This window comes from Henckelia pumila, chromosome 3 (genome assembly GCF_033568475.1).
Source record: "Henckelia pumila isolate YLH828 chromosome 3, ASM3356847v2, whole genome shotgun sequence".
Lineage (NCBI taxonomy): Eukaryota > Viridiplantae > Streptophyta > Magnoliopsida > Lamiales > Gesneriaceae > Henckelia > Henckelia pumila.
Window position 1 is genome coordinate 144282191 of NC_133122.1, and position 6757 is coordinate 144288947.

Below are 6757 nucleotides of genomic sequence, written 5' to 3' on the forward strand. Positions count from 1 at the left end.
GGAATGAAGCGAAGTGTGTATCAATTTGTTTCGAGATGTTTGGTTTGTCAACAGGTCAAGACTGAACATCGACGACCAGGTGGATTACTGCAGAATCTTGAGATTCCCGAATGGAAGTGGGAGCACGTGACTATGGATTTTGTTACCCACTTGCCTTTGACTTCACGTCAGTGTGATGCTATCTGGGTTGTCGTTGACCGTTTGACAAAATCAGCACATTTCATTCCTTATAACCAGGAGTATTCTTATGATCGCATGGCACGTTTATACATCCAGGAGATAGTGCGATTACATGGGATTCCAGTAAGCATAGTCAGTGATAGAGACCCGCGATTTACCTCACGTTTTTGGGGTAGTTTTCAGCAAGCGTTGGGTACGACTCTGAGTTTGAGCACTGCGTATCATCCAGAGACTGACGGACAGTCAGAGCGCACTATTCGTACGCTGGAGGATATGCTACGTTCTTCTGTCATGGACTTTGGTTTATCTTGGCAGGATCAGTTACCTTTGATTGAATTTGCCTACAATAACAGTTATCATCGTAGTATTGATATGGCACCTTTCGAGGCATTGTATGGTCGATGGTGTCGTACTCCGTTATTCTGGGATGAAGTCGGGGAACGGCAAGTCGAGGGTCCTGAATTGGTGCAGAAGATTGTAGACAATGTAGATTTGATCAAGCATAGGATCAAAATTGCTCAAGATAGACAAGCCAGTTATGCGAATATTCGTCGCAGGCCACTTCAGTTTGAGCCTGGTGAATATGTTTTTCTGCGAGTATCACCTTTCAAGAAGGTGATGAGATTCGGTGTGAAAGGCAAGTTGTCTCCTCGTTACATTGGGCCTTTCCAGATACTGGAGAAGATCGGAGATGTTGCTTATCGTTTGGCTTTACCGCCATCTCTTTCCAGTATACACAATGTTTTTCATGTGTCGTTGCTTCGACAGTACATAGCTGATGAATCTCATGTGATTCAGTCTACTGATATTCAGCTAGAGCCAGATCTGTCTTTTGTTGAACGACCAATCTGTATCCTAGACAGGAAGGAGAAAGTTATTCGGAACAAGACTATACCACTTGTGATGGTATAGTGGCAGCGCCGAGGCGTTGAAGAAGCAACTTGGGAAACTGAGAGTCGTATGCAAGTAGAATATCCTGAGTTGTTTGCTTTGTATTTTTTATTACCATGTAAGATGTAATTACCGTTGTTGTAATAAGACATGGTTTGATATTTCATATTGTTATCTTGATTTTTCTTTAGATGTTATTTCGCGGACGAAATATCTAAAGGTGGGGAGAATGTAGTAACCCAGAAACCATTTTAAGATAATAATATGTTAAACATGATTAAGGGTTGGTATTTAACCAATTTCGGAGTGTTATTGGACTTCAAAAGTAAATTTGGGCTTTTTAATTTTGGACCGGATAGTAAGCTCCGATCCTGGATAGTAAGCTCCGATCGGAACGGAAGCTCCGATCCTGGAACGGAAGTTCCGATCCCCAGCTGCCAGAAATGCTCGATGACTCAGTCGCGAGTTTTGACAAGTGTCGATCATAGAGCAGATCGGAAGCTCCGATCGTAGATCGGAAGTTCCGATCCTGGCATGGCAGACATGCACACAATGAGCTGGATCGGAAGCTCCGATTCCGAAATCGGAAGTTCCGATCCTGGCCGAGAAATTTGGCTATAAATAGGGCCGTTCAGAGTTCATTTTCAATTACGAATTCCCGAGTTTCCTTCTTCAGTTATATAGTGTGAGATATACACTTGAGGGCCCTATCGGTTATAATCGAAGTTCTGGAATAACCAAGTTGTGGTTATAGTCATCCGGGACTAGCGTCTTCAAAGGGCTTACTTCGGACGAAGGTATGATTCGGGAATCTATTTAAGTTTTGGGAGTACTTATTAGCTTAGTTAAGGCTTATAGAATTTGTGTAGTGATACGGTGAACTTTTGAATATAGGCTTAGAACCTAGGATCTACTTTACTTGAACTAGCCTAGAGGTACGTACACATTGACTGAGATTGCCAGCGAGTATACATGTTTATATGTTGCATTTATTTGGCATTATTATATGGCATGATGTATGATTTACCATTTTCTATACTCATATGTCATGTGCATATACACATTGAGCCTATACCTTGTTATACCTGATTATAGAGCCGCTCAGCTCTATACTCGATATTCTGTCACTGAGAGTACCGGGACGGCGGGGGCATTTATGTCTGTCTACTCTGGTGTACTAGACGAGTGTGGTTGCACCCAGAGGTTGATCCGTGCGGTGGCAGCACTCATATGGCGCCGGTTCTGAGCATGACTTTTCAGATGATCTTTTACCAGTCATCATGTTGCATGCATTATATACATATGTTTACTCATGTCTATGTACTGGGCGTTAGCGCTCACGTCCTAGTTGTTATCTTGGACACCCTATTCCATGGGGCAGGTCGCAGGATGGACGGAGCTGGTAGTTCAAGGCAGGACTAGGGAGCAGGAGCCTTGAGGATTTTATTATACAGCAGGATTCGATATAGCTGTATAATGTTTACTGTTTAAGATTTTGGTTTGGTTGTATCACTACAGATTTAAGCCTGGATTATATTGCTAAGCTGATATGTAAATTATGGTTAAGTTTCCGCACGTTTTTACTCTGTTAAGTATTTTGCTGTATTAAGTTTAATGCATGCTATTAGTTGCCAGTTAGTAGGTGATTCCATGCAGGGTCACTACACAACAGGTGGTTCAGCAAGTGGGTCAGCAGGAGGGTCCGGGTGAGGGTCCAGGTGAGCAGGACTGGCCGGAGGAAACGTGTCAGGAGCAGCAGAAACAGGTGCCTTGAGACGTTATTGATAAAAAATTAGAGATTTATCATTTAAGAGGTGCCCTTCAAATATTATTTAAGAGTTAAAATTAGAACTCTTACACATAAATCTACTCCATGCATGCATCTGCGGGAGCATCTTCCGTGAACTACCAACATCCCTGCATACAATAAGTGTAAGGACCCGATTTTAATATGTTAATTAATTTGTGTGTTACAAATATGTATTATTAAATATCGGTTTATAGACGATATTAAAATACATATTTTATTTATAGAGCACACAGAAGTTGAAATAACTCGAACCGGGTTAAATTCTAACCCAGAATGAATAAAATAAGACACACATTAAATTAATACATATATAATTAAATAGATATGGATATAGATATAAAGATATATATTACTCTCTCTCTCCTCTAGATTTTTCCATCTTATTCGTCATCTATCTGCGTCGTCGTCTTCTTCTTCTTCTTTGTTTTCAAAAGTTTCTCAACACTTTAAATGCTCATATCTTCTTTGTTTTTGGCCGGATTTCGAAAGTAAATATAGTTCCGGAATCCTCGAGACGTAAGCTTTCTTTTGATACCAATATTTCAAAGCTTCGTGCACGTTCCGTCGAACCCGTTTCCGACCAGCCGCGTCGTTCCGCCGCCGTGCGTCGCTGGAGTTTAGGGGAAGGTTGTGTCAGTTGTTTAGACCTTTAATTCGAATCTTGGAGGTATTTTCAGTATCCAGGGTTTCGAATTTTGGGTATTTTGATTCAATTGACATCCGATAATTGATATTTGATTTATTATTGGTTGTAGGTATTATATTGGAGTTGATTGAAGGTATTGACTATTTTTCAGAATTTATTTGGGATTAATTTCGAATTTCCAGATTTTTAATATTGGGAATTTTCGAATTTTAGTGTTGATTATTCATTAATGGAGTGTTTAGATGCTCTAGAAAATATAAATGCGAATTTTCGAAATTTGTAGGAATTTTCGGAAAAATTCAGATTGTTCTAATTTCAGTATTTTGCCGTTTTAGAGTCGTATATTCGATATTTGGTCATTGATAGGATGTTTTAATATGAAATATGAATTTTAGGATTTATGAGAAATTTTTTTGGAATTACAGATTCTGAAAATTTGGGATTGGAATATCCGAGAAATACTTGAGATATTTTCTGTGGTAAATTAAGTGTTGGTTGAGGTACGTATGAGCTGTTGATATTACGACGCCTATAATGGCATGTAATGATATTAAGTATTTTGTAATGAGTGATAACGTGCTTTATGTGCTTATGTGGATTATATGATTGCATTCACTCATTTACATTGATTGTTAATGTGCTGACTTAAGAAATAATCCCTATTTTCTTTTAATAAACTAAATAAATTTCAAATATATTTTTATTTGAATTATTAAGGGATATTCGTCAAATAAGCATGTTAACAATTTTTCATAGCACGTTGAGCCTTGACTCCTTTGATTGCTATTGATGTTGATCTATTTAGATGTATTGAGTCATCGATGGAGCGAGTGACATTATTTAGTGTACTCCTGAGTTAGCACGAGACCGAGCGGGTAGCAACCGTGCTCTCGATGCTACGTACGACACTCCTGATGACAGCATGAGGCCGGACGGGTAGCTCCTGTCGCCCTCGATGCTACGTGTGTGGATTAGCAGTGATGATTCGAGGTCTGCTGCGTTCCTGGCACAGGTGGCCACTGAGATTATTGTGATACGGTTATTTGGACTCCATTTGGTATCCCTTATTCCATTGATACCTGTCACGCATTGCATTGCATTTCATTGCATTGTACATGATTTTATTCATGTCAGTTATATTTGTCGTAATTTTTCTAGTTCGTCGTACTGGGGTCCGACCCCTGTTTTCGTTTTATGCTGTGGTTATTTGTGTTTCCATAGCAGGTTATCCAGGGGAATTTGACTCATCTGGTGGAGCGTCATCTAGTGGTACCCAGTGAGACGAGCGCGGAGTTGAGTTCCCAAATATATGTATATATCATTTTAGCGAGTTTTATATTTGCCGAGGTGATGCCCTGTGTATCTGTATTGATAGTTTTGGACTTTGTTTTGGAGTTGTTGGTGTGATCGAGCCTTGCCGGCTCTGCATGTGTTTAGTCCTGGCCAGTGCGGCTATAGGTTTGTAAATTGATGTTGTGTCTCTATTTTCGAGTATATATATTGTTGGTTGTGTTGTACAGGTTTTTGGGATGTCCTATTTACGAATAAGTCATGCCGAATTTTCTGTAGGCCCAAAACGCAAATTTTTAACTCGTTTTTGTTGTTTACATTAATTAATCATGGTTGTTTGCTCATTAGATATAAATCAGAACACGGGCCCTTTCAATAAGAGTTTATTATATTCAAGTTAAGATTATTATATTTAAGTTAAGAAAATTAATACAAATTTCAAGTATATCACAATTAAGGGTAGAATTCTTACAGTAGCGGAATAGAATATGCGCAACCTGTAACTAAATTAAAATTTGGAATAAAGAAATTAATTAATTAATTAATATACAACAAATAATAATATTTTTATAGGTAATAACATATGTTGAGAATTCTATACCACGTGGAAGCACATAGATTCTCCGTAGAATCGCTCCTCGACCGATCTGTTCACATACCCGTATGAAAAATGTCAAGAACAAAAACAAATTTCTTCAATTACTTCACTCTAATTTTCATAATATTGGGGGAAAACTTGGGAAGGTTATTGAGGTTGATACGGATGATAGTGGGCAGTGTATGGGTAAGTTTGCGCGTGTCCGCATCGTCCGAAAGGTGACTCAACCACTACAAAAGGGATTATGGGTCTCTCTCGCAGATGAGACTGATAAAGTTTGTATCATATTGCTATATGAACTTCTACCCAATTTTTGTTTTGCGTGTGGAAAAATTGGTCATGTTGTCAAGGATTGTTTGGATAATAATGCGAACAAGGAGTCATTAAAGTATGGAGCTTGGTTGAAAGCCCCGGGGCATGCAGGTGGAAAAAAATCGTCTTCAATTCGTGCTACGGAGGCCCCTGTGCAAACCTCTTCTTTATCCCAAGCTACTTCAGAGCCTCCTTCTTTAGCTCTTAAGAGGGGTTTGGGTAAGGAGACACATGAGTTGTCATCTAATCTCATTCGGTTTATTTCTGAGAGTGCAATTGGAGAGCATGATCCTCCTGTTTTGGAAATTGTTCAGGAAACACCGATGGATTCTATAATTCACAAAATTCAGGAAGCTGAGTACCAGAATTCGTCTCATGTTTTGATGATCGTGAAGCCCAAATCTTGTATTGAAGAGCATGATCAATTGAAGACTCATGAGAATAATACAAAAGTTAAATGGAAGATATTGGCCAGGGGAAAGGAGAAGGCAAATGTTCAGATCAATGCTACTATCGGTACCAAACCTCTATTGGAAATCACGAGCGAAGATGCCTTTACTGATGAGACAGGTAGGCATATAGCTAAGAAGGTGAAAACATATCATGAGCCAACGACGGTGTCTGCGATGCAGCACCGCCGATCACCATGAGTTGCGTTATCTGGAATGCACGGGGGCTTGGGAACCAACGTGCATTCCGTGAGCTTAAAAGGCTTATTGCCGAGAGAAGCCCAAATTTTATTTTTATTTCTGAAACTAAGCTGCAAGCTTCATTCTGTAAGAGGTGGAAATATTGGTTAAGTTATGATGGTCATTTTATCGTTGATGCTAAGGGTAGTAGTGGGAGTCTTATGATTTTATGGAAGCAGGATATTGATATTGATATCAAATCATATTTGCAGGGCCATATTGATTGCATAGTTACTTATAATCATCAAAGATGGCGTTTCACTGGTTTCTATGGCAATCCGAACAGTAATCTTAGAAAGTTTTCATGGGATTTACTGCGACGGCTGGGAAGTATTCCTGAA

The 6757-nt window shown here is 39.3% G+C and overlaps 1 long non-coding RNA gene across 1 annotated transcript; it reads left to right on the forward strand.

Annotated features, from left to right (window-relative positions):
• Positions 1 to 3307: 3307 nt before the first annotated feature.
• Positions 3308 to 5011, forward strand: LOC140893092 (uncharacterized). The gene is made up of 3 exons (XR_012153018.1): positions 3308 to 3548; positions 3637 to 3660; positions 3953 to 5011. It is a non-coding gene; the product is annotated as an uncharacterized lncRNA (long non-coding RNA).
• The last annotated feature ends 1746 nt before the right edge of the window (positions 5012 to 6757 follow it).